A 15,239-nucleotide genomic window follows, 5' to 3' on the forward strand; every position below is an offset into this window, starting at 1 on the left:
GAAAGGGGCAACAGCATCTATGGCAGCATCTACCAGGAATGACCTTGGTGAGGGAGGGGGAGATGTTAATTGTGGTTTCTGGTAAACTACAGGGACCAGTATATATCACAGCAACATTCTTTTTCTATTTACTTTAGCTTCTCTTTGGACAGTTTCTAGCTTTTTATCTTTTATCAAAAAAGGGAAATATTTTATAATATTTGATGTATTTTACAATATTTTATCAAATAGAAGCAGTCAGAACTATAGCCACTTCTGAGTACCCAATGCTTTGTTTTGGAAAGCTAGGGAAACACAGTATCTTCTCCATCTTGTCTGAAAGTGATAAAAGACATCATAGACCTTACATAGGCTCCTGAATCCTCATGGATTGTTATTGCAGGGTTAAGCCTTGTGTTTTAAAAATGGAGGAAAACTTGTATTATAAGTGCCTGGGGGCTTTTGAACTGGTTTATAAAAATAGCTGCCTGAAGAAAAGAAAGAGAAGAAAAAGAAATCTGAAAAACAAATTCAACACCAAATAGTTTCTACTGTGCCCATCTATTTCAACTAGTGTGATATTAATAGAACACACAACAGCAGGGAGTGGGAAAATAAACATATTTTCACTCACATAAAGAGACTGCCTAAATGACTCACAAATGCAGAAATAAATAAATGGCTCCCCATGATAATCTGAAACTATATTATATCCACAGAAACAACTCAGCCTCTTAACTGTAACTTAACGTGTTAAAGTCACTCAGTTTTATTTGAGGCCACGGACAGATTGAGTGATCAATCTCTATTACCCTGAGCTTTTTTTTTTTTTTTTATCCCATCCTTACAGTGCCATTTTTCTTCTCACTAGACATTTCAGTTCATTTCCCTGAGCCTTCTTCAGCTTAATAGCTGAAATTCAGATTTACAGGGGGGAAAAAAAAGGCTCTCAAACTTCCAAAGGGAAGTGAGCAAGTGTGTGTTGTGCATGGGAGGAGAAAATATAGCAAGAAATGAAAAAAGAAAAAAAATTGCTAGCATTGCATGTGCTGCACTTAGCTGATAAAAGTTTTGTATTCTAGTTTCATAATGGAGATGTTTACTGTCAAACAGGTGCTGGCCTCAGATGCTGTAAAATCAAAAGGAGGGTGGTTTGTTTCTTTTTTTGTCTTGCAGAATTGGCAAACAGGTATTCCCCCGGAGAAATGGAACGAGGACATAGCAATTAACTCTCCCGTTCCTGCAATCAGAGTGCTAATCACATCCTTAGCAACTGCATGGTCACTATGGTACCGAGACTGTCTTTTGCTCAAATCCTTTCTGATTCATTCTCCTGGTAACTTTGGTGATGGTCAGAGCAGAGGTTACATACACTTGCTGACACTGTGCTGAACGGTTCCATCAATCTCCATTCTGCAATATTGGACTCTGTTGCAAATGAAAATCAGCTGCGAGGCCAGAAAGGAAGCCAGTAAGTGTCCAGAGAATCTATGCTGTTTGCTCTTCAGAAACACTGTGCAAATGACAAACACAATGCTTCACTACAGACTCTCTGCTCTAACAGTCTTAAATGTGAGGCTAATGAACTTTAGCTTTCAACTCCATTGAACCTCATTATACTTTAAATACCCTTTGTGTAACGTCTTCTTGTGACTCAGCTGCCAAAAACAATCATGAAGCTATCAGAAAAGAAGGAAGAGAAAAGGCTATGATCTTAAAAACAAGCCAATCAGATTCATCTTTCCACAGCAAATATTTGTCCTGGGAGAAGCAGTGACAAATTACAGAGGCTGTAATGGAAAAATGCTAGATGTTGAGACATTCGTGAATGCTAACAGAATCAGAAAATAGCACCAAGAAACAGACGTTACAACAATCTGTCCCCAGTGGAGTCGTTTAGAGTGGTCACTGAATCTCTCCTGTAAGAAGTTCTATCCCATGCATTGCTGACACAAACAACTGGAACCAGCTTTCATTCACTGAACATTAAGGGTTCAAAGTCACTAATCTCTTAACTGCTTCAAGTGCTTCAGTGACACAGAAGAGCTGCGACTCCAGTCCTCACTATGTGTAGAGGGACTGCTGACCCCCTTGCCTCACTGGTGGTATGAAGTGGCAAAGGAAAATTTAATCAAGACTCCAGCCCTTTATTTTCATATCTCAATGTTTTGGTACACGGGAAGGCTAACCTTAGCATCGGTCAAGCAGAGAGAAGGAAACAAGTGTTTGTAGGAAGAAGACAGATGTCATGTAACCAATGTGTATGAAGTCTATGTCAGGATACTATGCAGTTAATGTGAATAGGAGGAAACATTCTCTGGGAGCATATTTTCAATATCTCCTCAGCTGCAGGACTATGTCCTCTGATAAAGCTGGTACTGATCATTTTTGAAGGCAGAACAGGTGGATGCTGTGTGGATCTAGTGTGACAAACATCTATTTTCACACATAGGAGATAACATTAAAATTAAAGGTATGGATACTGGGAGGTAGCCAACTGGAGTGGAAGTTTCAAGTGGTACTGACTGAGATGTGGATAAATGCATAGCCTCAGAAAGATTCAGAGTGCACATTTTCAATAATGTCAGCATTTATTATATACTTCTAATTGGAGGACCTCAGCTCTCCATTTTCATAATTGATTCCTGTAACAAAGACACCCTGAGTGCTGTATACCGCTCACTGATTGCTGGGCAAACATTATTGAAGTGTCAATATTTGCTTTTTCCTAGAGCTATCATTGTTTGAGAGGGTATAAGTCATTTTGGATAATGCTTTACTCGTGCTCTATTAAACACGTATGAAAATCATCTGGTATGCTCACTGTGGGTTTTTTTCACTTTTTGTTTCACTTTGCAGTGAAAACAACTGCTAGCCAGTTGATAAAGCCAGAATACAAGACAAGGTATTTCAGAGGAATGCGATTTTACCTATCCTATTGGTATCCCATTACTGGAGCCTTAGGTTCAGAAACGGCAGGAACTCAAAATCTTTACCAATTTTACATTCTCAAAGCTCGTCTCTGTAACCATGCATTCCCCTAACTTCCCACCTCCTCCTACCCAGGGTAGTGATGCTTTGTCTTAAACAGGAAGTCAACATCTTTATCACAGATAGTTTCCTTTAGAAGTTTGTGCAGCACCTAGCATAATGGGCACCCTGCCCCTAGTTACTTCTTGGTGCTAGCATGACACAAGCCTATGTTTTCATGTTAGTGGTGAAGGTTCTATTTGTTGAATGGGTAAAATGAAGCCTGACTCTGTGTCTGGACAGAATGAGGAGAAAAGTAGATGGTGGTTTCTTGTTAAACAAGGAAGAGGAATTATTTTCTGCTCTAGCCAATATATAATGACACCTTCCAGTTGTTCTGGGGGCTCATCTTTTCAAAAATCACATAGATTTTCTCTGTAGCCCAAGAACTTGAGCAATAATCACTGTAGTGGAGCTGGACATAACCCCATCATTGCGAGTTTGGCCAGCTTACCCAAAGCCTTCACCACAAACTTTATGAAAAATATTGCTTGCTATTTACATGAAAGTTGCATGAGTATGGTACTTTTGTCAGGGTGACTGAGCTGCACAGCTATGGAGTAACACTTCAGATGATTCTATTGGCCCTTTGGTCATTCAATATATAGGTAACTGCATTTCATATAACACTCTCCCAAGGTAGACAGAAGATCACTGTGACTTCTGGTAATGAAACACCTGGGGAGTCTCCTGCTGCACTTGGAAAGAAGACAGAAGAAAAGTGGATTGCAAAATCCAAATGCTATGGTCTTGGCTCCCTGACATAGGTCAAGAGGAGGTTGTTTGGAAGCTGACTGCATATTTCAGATCTAGAAATCCACACCACAGGACCAGAAGTTTTGAAAGGACAGCTTTGTTATCCATGGTTGTTTTGCTAACTTCAATGTTTTTCATTCATCCTGCTCTATAATCAGGATAGAATTTGACCTTGTATATAAAAAAATGTGCCTTTCAGTGGGTGTTTAAAATAGGTGGTTATTCTTGTGCAAGTCAATTGGGAATGTGTCTAAATCCACTACACATGTTTTTTTACACGTACAGAAATTTGTTTTCATGAATAGGAACTCCAGGCATCTGGAGTAGATAAAAATCTATGGTAAGGATCCGAGGAGAAGCTTTTGCCTGTTCTACACTAGAACTTATATTTATATGAAATGTTACCAAGATCCTGCTGAATAGGAGTTTGTCTTGTCATTAAACTGATTGGTAACTGCTGGTCAGTGTCATGTTTTTCCTTTCTGCATAACCTGAAGAGAGTAAAAGCCTCTCAACTCCAGTTGCAGAGGATAAGTTCAAATATAAAAGCTCATGCTAACAGCTCTCTGTACATTCTTGTGACACTTCCCAATGGATCAGCTATTTCAATGTCCATCACAACACCACAAAGCTCCTTGCTTCCTCTTCTTTCACTTCTGATGAAATTTCCTCTATCATAGAGTAGAGCTAATGGTCTACATTTAATCAAGAAAAACATTTACATTTCAAAATAATGAGACACGTTCAGCTGGTAACTTGTTAATTAGTTCTCAAGCATTCTCTCTTTATCCTCTTGTGCTGCAGCTCCAAATACATGTGGCAGCAGCTGACAATCCTCCCAATAACAAGGGAGGTAACTTAGGCAAATGTTATCTCAGACTCCTGCTTTGCTCCAGGCTCAATTTACACCAGTCTGTTGACTTCAGGAGAATTACTCCCGATTTACCTAGGGGTAAATGTCTTTATGTATCACACTGTCTTACTTTTCCTAAGAAGTTTTTGCCTTCTGTTTTTGCATGCGGAATGTCTGCAAAGCAATTACATGCCTGAACTTAAGCCTCTCTGCCCCTTTATTTTTTAACAATGCTATACTTTCACTCTGGAGCTCCTAATACTTGAGGTCAGATTCACATTTACAGAAAAGCTATTTATATGACTTTATAATTCAGTACCATTTTTTTTTCTTGATTCTCAAATGAAGGCTCTTCTACCCAGCTATACAAAGGTACCACTATATAAATAAGAATTTGTACATTAATATTTTTTTTCTAGCACCCAGATTCTTCCAAGTGAGGATGAATGTAAAGAATGACGATCTGTTCCCAATTTCTCTCCCTGTACTAATAAAATCAGAAATACATATGCTGGGTTTCACAGTCTTCCCCAGCAGATTCCCTAACAACTGTAAAACTCCAGCAACTAGTCCCCAGCACAGGATGCGCTTCAGCTGACCTGCTGGCAATCAGTTGCTCCAGGCCCTAGATCGATTTTTGTCCTGTGATTATCAGTTGTCTGGTCAGACAGAACAAGATCTTAAAGACAAGAAGACGTTTTAGGAAATAAAACCAGGATGTTCTACTCAGCACACAATTTCCTCCTTTACCCCAAATTTGCAAGGCACATAAGTGTGCACTTAAAGCACATGATTAATCACCTTTTTAGGAACAGGAAGTATTTCCTGAACTGGAGGCTATGTCTTCTCTTCTGCAGCTCTGTAGATGGGAATCTTTTTGTGTGTTTTCTTTTTCTTTCTTTTTTTATATCCTGCCCGCCCCCCCCCCCCCCCCCCCCCGCCCTTTTTCCCCCCTGTCATATACAATGTGTCTGTGCAAAGTTCTTTTTCCTAAATATGGTGGGTAGGCAAGGAGGCAGTTATTTAAATAACAAGGTGGAGGAACAAGTTATAAAAAATAGCACACATTCCCAACTTTTTAACAGGAATTTGTACTTCTGAACCATTTCAGTTTCTCTGGAAGCCTGAGGACAAAGTACACATAAGACTGAACCTGGCTTTTTTATTGATGTTTGCCTTCTGTAAATGAACTACTTAACCACATTTTTGAAAATCATAAATTAGCCCCAAGGAGCCATACAAATTGCAAGTAAAACAAAACAAAATAAAAGAGGAAGAAATAAAACTACCACGCAAAACTATCTTTCCTAAGTCTTCAGGACATCTTTTGAATACCCATCTAATTTTGTGACCATGGCAAAAAGTGTTCCCACATGTAGAAAAACGTTGCCAATACTTCTAAAATATTTTGACAAATAGGTCTCACATTTTAATTAGACATTTAGAGCCTGAATGTATTGCCTGTAAAGCCAATGCAATGATTCTGATTTTCACAGAAACGTGATCCAGCCCTGGGGTTGGCAGAAGTTGTGATTTTGGATCTGAGCTCCAGAGAACAAAATTCTAGAAGAGTGATTAATGAATTGGAGTATCTCAGGTGTATTTCACTTGAAATATTTGAAAGAAATCTAATCAATTCCTTAAAGATAATCTCATGTGCTTATAAGGGTTACTCATGAAAGTTCATTTCATTGCAAAGTTTCCAGCTTGATAGTCTATAGGAGGCATAAGTCCTGAAAAGTATCACTTGATAGCTAAACTTGTGACAAGCAGCATACTAATTGTCTGCATCTCCAAAAAACACTCATTTGATTAAAACTCCCTGATTAAATAGATGGTTCCCTAGAAAAAAGAAAAGAACTAAGAACTGGGGAAGGCAGATTAATTAATTAAATATTTTTTCATGCTACTACTATTTCTTTTCTTCCCGACTCCTTTTTCTGTACCTTTAAAAAATACTAATCCTCGTAGCATAGTCTATCAATAGCACAGGCATTCACAACAGATCAGCCCAGAGGGGACTCTGATCCACTTTCACTGTTAAGACAAAAATTCCATTGATACCAGTGAGCTTGGCCCTGGAACATGCATTGGTAGTTGACTTGTCAGAGCTCAGCTTTGCTGGCCACTTGGCATGATGCACACCATGCACCTATTTACTTAGGACCCAGAAGGAGAAGTGAGAGTTACAGAAAACCTCTTCTGAACTGCTCCAGTTTAATTTGGATATTTGTGGGATTCAATAGAGTGCCAGTAAGACTAACCTAGTTACGGAATAAGAATATTAGCCATTGCAAGTCAGGCTCTGGCCAAATTATTTTTCAAATACAAATAATCTTGTTGTGACTATGAATATACAGGTGGGGGTTTTTTTCACTTTTGCATGACATTTGGAGGTTCTGTTCCTACAAAGCCTTGTGCATATGTTTGACCTAAACCTCTGTGGAGTAGCCCCTAGCCCCCTGCCCCCCCATCTCCCCCCCCCCCCCCCCCCCCCAGACAACTTTAATTTCTTGAATTCTGCAATGTGCACTGTATAAGGTTAAGCAGCTCAGGGATACTTTGAGGCATTGTGGTCTATCATCTATACAACGGCATGGGAGTCTTCTGTGTATATCCACAGCAGCAAGAAAACAGCTGGAATATTGCTATAACAGTTCTGTGGGAGGAAGATATAAAAGGGAACAGCAGAAGAGAGAATATCTTGGAAAATATTTCAGTGTAATAGGGTGTGAGGTGGGAAGGTAGAAAAACAAGCATTAGATAATCTAGTCTTTAAAATCTACTGTGAGTTTCTCAGAAAATAACTCATTGCTCAGCCTAAAGATCTGAATATCCTTACTTGCAATTCCATGGCTTGTTCACTAGCTTCTCTATTTGATTGTGTATTTTTTATAAGAAAATTCCCCTTTCCAAATTTTAAAAGCTACTCTTTGGTATGCTTCTTACCCAGAGGATGTTGCTCAGAATTACACTGTGGTCCCTTTTATTTACTCCTAATATATAGTTGCTTCTTGTCAGCCATTAATAGATAAATTCATAGATTTTTTACTATCTGGTTTTCTTCAGCTACTAAAATCTTATCTCTATAGATCCAATGGTGTCTTGCAACTGCCGAGTCCCTTTCCTCCCCCTCACTCTGTGACCTAACCTGCTGTCCTTGCTCTAGAGATTATAGTAAGTATTATAGTATCCCATTGATTTTTGACACTCCCTCATTCTTCAGAAATACCCATTACGTCAAGTTCTCCTTCCACTGTCATACACTCTGCTTTCACCTGTTATTATTTTTAAGCTTGTGGTATGCAGACATTGATAGTATTTATTTTTGGCTATCTACCTATTTTTAAACAACTACTCTGCCTGGCTCCCCACTTTGGAATACACCACTGTGATATGAGTTTAGCTGTCCTCAAGGTCATTCATCATCCCTGTTCCCATCTTTTAGAACTGAAAACACAGTCAACATGCTAATGGGGGAAAAAGAACGTATGTGGAAATGCAGGCACTCTTCTACTCAAAGACTTGACTACCCACATCCTACCCAGTGCAGACAATGCGCTGCCTGATCCTGCGTGGTGTGATGAGGTCAGAGCTGTGTGGCTGCAAGCCCCTTTCCATAATTAGATCAGGGCTGCATTTTCCCTTGGAAATGCTCAGTCTTTATCATCAAGACATTTCAAAGCTCACTTCTATTTTTTTCTTTTCTTTTTTTTTTCTTTTTTTTTTTTTTTTTATAAAGCAGTGGGAGAGCTGATTTTTCCTAGCAATTTTTCCCCTGTCATGAAAAGGATAATGAAAAACAATTTCTACTTTGAATTTTTTTCAGCTATTCCATTACTGATCTTTCCATTGGCTCACTGGAAACTGTGAGAGAGGGTTTGAGAGAGGGTTTGATTTTTTTCTGTGGAAAGAACATGGGAAAACCATGTTAGGCTTTTTGTAGAAAAAGAACAATTTTCTTTTATCCAGCATTTTGCTTGCAATTTTGTATAACATTTCTTTGAAAAAACATGTCCCAGTTTCTTTTTAAATTTCTTTATTCTGTTCTGCTACTGAAAAGGCTGCAGATGGAAGGGGGGAACTAGGAACTCCCCGTGTCAATCAGCTCTATTCATTCAATGGCTGTATTTATTAGTTTCATTAAAAACATATTGAGCAGCCCTGGTTCCTCAGTTCTGCACGCCTACACAATCCCAACTGCCTTGCCGTCCCCCTGTCAGTTAGTGCTCTATCCTGAGGCCTCTCTCAGCTTGAGATTCCACATGAAACATGAATCCAAGAGGATATCACATCTTTTTAGGTCTTGCTGGAAAGATTTTACACAGATTGATGGTGGGGGAGAGGGTTGGGGGTGGTTAGATGTGGAAAAGAAAAAAAAAAGAGTGCTTGAGGTGGATTGAGAATTAACTTTTCATTTAAAAAAAAAAGAGAAACAAAGAAAAAGTCTGTGTAAAACTTGGAAGATATCTCCATTGTTACTGCCATTTGGTAATCTGTGACATGAATGTATGTATAACATCTGATCAGCATCTTAGTCATAAACTATAGCTTTGTAGGAAATATGGCACACTGGGCTGTCATCATACAAAAGAGCAGCTCTTTGAGAAGACCATTAATTTGCTGCATTATTAATGCTGAGGCATGGACTGGTCCCCTGCAGAAAATGTTACGCTCTCTATAGGCCTCCTCCTGTTCTTATTAAAATCAGAACTATGTTGAAGAGCAGAACCATGGCAGGAGTCTGCTCCTTCTGGGGCCAAAAGAACGGGTGCTGACAGAAATATTATAATTAGATTGGCTGTCTTTTAGCACTTTTGTTGGTGTTTGTTAAAAAAAATCTATTTTATTGTATGACAAAATAAAGAAAGTTTTGCATGAATCAAAAAATCTCCATATTCAGGACAGAATTAAGGTTGCAACCTAACCTCTATTTCAGTTGAAAACATGCCTAGTAGCTTTAATGGTCCTTAGATCAGACACCAGGCTAGGGTTAACTTTTCAGAAAAAGGTATTTTTTTCTGTATTCAGCCCTGAAGAGTGATCCATAAAAATCTATCTACTCAGACACACTGGAATGTAACATCTTCCTCTCTTTGGAGATGATCTCCCTTTCCGAAAATATCAGATTGAATAATTGCTACCCTAATTTCCTTCTTTGCTCCCCTATATATCTATGGACCATGAACTTTAATGTCTGCACCCTACAATTCTCCAAGAAAGGATGAGACTGGGGTATACACTGATGCCCTCAAACACTCCCATGGATATACAGCATACAACCTCTTCCACATCCATCTTCTTTCTTTTCCCCAAGCAGGTCACAGTGTATTAGCACTGATGGCAGAGTTTCTTAGAAACCCATGGTATATTTTTGTCTTTTATGGCAACAGAAATTCATGGGTACAACAACAACAAAAAAAATCTGCTTAGTACCAAACAAATAATATTCCAGCAGTTACTTGCCCCCCTCAAAACGTTTGATCCTCACAGTCACCCTTGACAAGGAATTCTTGGTATTGCTTCCAGTTCCCAGATGAGAGTAATAGTGCACTGGCATCACAAAATATGTATCAGTATCACACAGCGTACATCAGTTATGGCCTCAGCCAAGACTCAAATGCACACGCTTCCTTAAATTTACACGTCTTTGTGTGAAAAGAAACAACTCCCGCTGAGATGGAGAACTCAACCAGTTCACAAGCACATGCTTGGCCCTTCCCAGAATACACACAACCACTGTGTGATGCATCACAGAAATCCAGTAATGAATACAATAGAGAACACAAGGCACAGAAGGAGGAGAACTGTGGTAACGCAGTACTTTCACCTACTGTGTTTGAGTACCATGGTGTTGCCACTGAAGCTACCACTTCGTGGTTTAGCAGTCAACTAAGGAGAAGTTAGTGTTTAACAGGATATTATGTGATTGAAGGCAATATTAACCAGGAACAACATGGTGTTATAAACAGATTAGCACAGACAGGTGAGGCCAGGGAAGTCAGTCTGGGGCTTCTGTCTCTTTGAGATCTGATATTCTCATTAATGCAGGTATACCTGTCTGGTACAGGAATGCTATTATTCCTGGTTTAGGAAGTTGCTTGGAGGCTAAAGATACTTAGGCATTGAATTCCACCTGTGAATTTGGACTGAAGTAGCAGATTTACATTGTCATAGGATTATCTGTCTTGGCAGACAAGGCCTCTTAACACCATACTGTTACTACACTCAGAAGATCTTTGTTCCTCTCCTCTCACATCGCTTAAGTACAGGGGTGAGGGTAGGAGAATGTTCTCAAGGATTGTGTTATGGTACCACCAGGAAGGTCAGGAGGTTATACCATGTGTTATAATCCTAAATATATCCCTAAATACATGTGTAAATACAACAGTTGGACTCAATGATCTTAAAGGTCTTTTCCAACCTAAACGATTTTGATTCTATGATTCCATAAATACATACGCATATGTGGGGGACAACACATAAAGTGGTAATCATGCTGCTGATGATTACTGTTCACTCTGACAGTTGCCAGCACACAAAATAGATGTTAGTCTGGTTCTTAATAGATGTGTATCCACCTCCACAGCTGGCGATGCTTGGCACAGCTAAGGCAGTTAGAATTAATAAGCCTTGAATTTAAGTGGAGCAGAGATGGTTTTAGTCCTTCATTTCAAATAGTTCTTCTGGGTCAGGTGTGAAGCACATAGCATTTGAAGGAAGAACCATAAACTTCCTTGATTTATCTAATATTTTCACCAGCCATAATTTTTCCCCAAACAAACCAAACCCAAAAATATCATGAGCAGAAAGTGATTTTGGCATCAGACTCTTCTTGTTTTCAGTCCCATCACACTGTAAGGCATGCCACTTCATGGCACCATAATCAGACAAATTAAAATTATGGACCTGTCTGAGGGTCATATCCTTCTACTGGAATAATGGATTTTTCTGAAACTATTTACAATTTTTTTTCAGAAAAAAATCAACACAAGGAGTAATGAAGGCACTCCATGCCTTGGAGAAAATTGGTTGCTTTACTTATAATAAAGGGTATTGTAACCAATGGATACAGTTGTGTGGATTTGGTTTTGTTCAAGGAGAGGTGCCTTTCCTAACTTGGCGTCAAAGTCAACTCAAACACTCTGCAGACTACATTGTAAATTCCTATATAGGAATGCTATATAGGAGCATACACAGGACAAAACCTCACTAAACTCATCACTAAAATTGAGCCAATACAAGACGATAATATTTAGTTAAATTTACCTAAAATATCTGCTGTGGTATAGGTACGGTCTGGCACTTCCAAATTCTGGTACAGTTCCTCGCCATACAGCTCCACTAACATCTTGCTCTACTTAAAACCAAACTTGAGTTGAGGTTTTCTTTGCATGTTTTGTCTTCAATGTCCTCTTCATCCTTTTCTATTCTGTAAAAAAAATAAACCAAGAAGGCATTTAAAATGGAGTGTATATTTCTTCATTAAATTGACATAAACATACAGGCAATTTTCTCAGAGTTGTTGACTATTTTTCATCTTTTCACATGGCTTCCAAGCAAGTCCTTCCCTGTGTGGAAATGGGGCCCTTCTGAAGAGTGAGGAATGTGCAGCCAAAACTCTTCTGACACAGTGACCTGCTGCCAGTGATTTCTGATTAATTAGGGGTACATTCTCCCCTTTGTATGCGTACAGTGGGATTCTCACTAACATCAAAGGGAAAACTGCCCTCCTTAAGTTTGTCAGGCAGTAACTACCCAGGGGTTGAACAAGATTGTTCAGCCTATGGATGTGTTTTTCACCTGCCCACGATGGTGGGCCAGCTTCCTTCTGGAGCATGTGCTTACCTCCCACTGCCTGGCACCACCAAGCACATGCAGTGGAAGGAGGAGGTCTGCCCAGCCTGGCGGCCATCCCAGCTACTGCTGGCACAGCCACCATCTTGAAGCTTCTTCGCCGTGGCAGACATCTGAGGCACCAAGCCAGAGCAGCCTGGCTGCCAGAGGCTGTGTTCTGAGAGCAGCACAACTATCTTCTCCCCCCACAGATCAATTGATTTCAGGCAACACCTGATCACAGTGACACACCTCCTGTGAGCCTGTCCCGCTGTCCTCACAGACAGCTGCTGTCATTGAAAGAGGCCAACAGCAGCTGCTGGAGAGAATGGCACGGTGTGGGAGTGCTGGTGGCATTCACACAGACAAGTAAACACACCTGGGGCCTTCTCTGGCCCTGAGGCTGACTGGCTCCACATGGCTTATGTCTCACACCACTGAAATCTCTTACCTTTCCCCACAAAATCTCCCAAAACAGTGCCCACACCTAGGCTGCCTTTGGGCACCTGCTAGCCCTGAACCACCTGGGCGGTGTTGTGGGGTCTGGCTGACAGGGCCATCCCAGCAACTTAACAGTACAAATAACTAGGCTATAGCCCTGTAGGATTTAGTAAGGAAAATGTGACCTGTGGATGCCTAGGTGGCTGGCTTTTATCCGTGTCGTGGCTTGGGAGGGCAGGCACCCAACATCACAAATGCTGAGAGAAAAGCAGATGAGTGGTTAATAGCAATCCTCACCGTGAAGAACACAGTGGCATTTTATAGTTCTTTGGTTACCAGCACTGTGAAAAGAAAACCCTCACGGCTCAGCAGAAAGCCTGGCCAGCTTTGCATGAGGGACCCCAAAACAGTGAAGTATGGGACGGGGACAGAAGGGTGACAGAACCACTGCACGGAAAAAGGGTGCCATCGCTTCCACATGCCGGGAAAATACTCACCTGACAGAAGAACATTTCATCCTACACTTCCCTTCAACCTTAATGCTCCTGCTGTTGCTGCCACAATTTCCAGTTGCTGAGGCACTGAGCAAGCCTAGTGCTCGCTGTCAATACCCAAAGGTGCACGAGGGGACAGGCCGGCTGCTGCTAGGACACCTGAGGTGAGAGTGGCGCCATTTTGAGGTGCCTCTCCTCAGCGCCTCACACCTCAGGGGCCGGAGAGGCCCCGCCTCTCAAAATGGCGGCCGTCTGCCTCCTGGGGGCAGGGGGCATTGCTGAGCCCCTCTCCCCTGAGCCAGGCTGTGCTGTAGCCCGGGGGAACACCTAACTAACCTTTTAGGAATGGGGTCTCTGAGCGAGGGAGGACTATGCTGGACAAGCACATACATTCCTTGGGTGTCACACCACTGACTCACCAGTACATAAGTTATATTCTCTGAGGTGCATGGCGACCCAGCCACAATTTTATTTCTCAGGTCTCTAAACAGTGATCACTTTAGCTGCCTGTAACTCATCCTTAGCAATGAAGAAAACTTGGTTTATCATTAAATAATAATTTAATCATTAAATATCAATTAATCAGTTAAATGTAAAGGGGTGGTTATAGTCTTGGGCTAAGAAGGGAAACTGTCATCTGGCAGCATGAAAACCTGAAAAAGGAGAGAGATGAGGAGGTTCAGAGTGACCTGAGAGGTTTTAGGGAAATGTTTATAAGATAAGCATCAGAAAAAGAAAAAGCATAGAAACAGATTTATTAATGATGGTTACTTGGGATTTCAGGGTGTTTCTGGCAATGCTTTGGAGCTACTCATGTGATTTCACATGGAGATAAAAGATCTGTAGCTGAGACCTTCCATTTGGTGCCAGAGCTCATGAAGTGCATTTATATTATAGCCTGGCAGCTCTTGCTGTTTCCCAGAGCATTAGGCGTTGCTCTGATCCTGAGGGCTGTGCCCTCATTCCTTTTCCAAATTACCTTCCTTGTAGCAGCTCCTCCTGCACCATCAGCTAGCCACAGTATTTTAGGGTCACAGGAAAGAGATCGAAAGAAACATACACTTCAGGGACCAAAACATTCATCTCAGAAGGCCAAGGTTCTCATCACTGACTTTTAGGAACTTGTATTTATTTTGCGGTTTTCTGTTGAAAGGGTAAAAAGGCTTTTGTTGAAGGGCAGGAATCCTATTTCTCAAAGAACCTTCCTGAATATCCCCAAATACTTTTAAAATGGTATCACTCAACCATACTTCTGTCTACTTACAGGATTGGTTCTGGTCCTAGTTTTGCTAACACCAGATAGACTGGATCCTGAGGGGAAAAGTGCCTTCCGATTACCTCAGTAAAATCAAAATATCAGATAGAAGCCTTGGATCAGAAGGTGTTTGCCTGGATTGGAAGTTTCATTTCTAGTCCCCACACTCCATATTATTTGAGGAACTCAAGTTGAATTTGAGGTAACCCTTCCAGCTGTTTGGGATGCTTTTGTTCAGTCTGCACCCCCAAAAAGTCCACCAGAAATCCAGCAGATAGAGGTAAATTTGACTGAATTTGGAAGAGCATCCTGAGGAATTTTAAACTCAAGACAAACTAGGTACAGCACAACTTCTTCTTGCTCAGTTTTATTGCCTCTCCATCACTGAACATTAACCAACCAGAATATAAGCAGACAATGAATCTGAAACCATGCTGCAGGGGTACATGAGGAAGGATCTCTGAAAACAGCATGTGCCTGTTACGGTTTCAGACAGAAGATCTCCAGAAAACTGAAGTCAATGGGTAAGCCATGGACAAGAAGGCCCCTAGAAGCCATAGTTCTGATAACCCTTGTCAGCTGTCAGCACTTGTCA

General features: G+C 40.8%; 1 protein-coding gene across 2 annotated transcripts in view; it reads right to left on the minus strand.

Annotated features, from left to right (window-relative positions):
* The window catches only part of KLF7 (Kruppel like factor 7), a 111,981-nt gene that overhangs the window by 28,560 nt on the left and 68,182 nt on the right, over window positions 1-15,239 (minus strand). For both annotated transcript variants that reach the window (XR_005829346.1, XR_005829344.1), the window contains one exon: window positions 11,888-12,050. The gene's annotated coding sequence lies outside the window, so the exon portion shown is untranslated. The remainder of the gene's footprint in view (window positions 1-11,887; window positions 12,051-15,239) is intronic.

Source organism: Falco naumanni, chromosome 8, assembly GCF_017639655.2.
Source record: "Falco naumanni isolate bFalNau1 chromosome 8, bFalNau1.pat, whole genome shotgun sequence".
Taxonomy (NCBI): Eukaryota; Metazoa; Chordata; class Aves; order Falconiformes; family Falconidae; genus Falco; species Falco naumanni.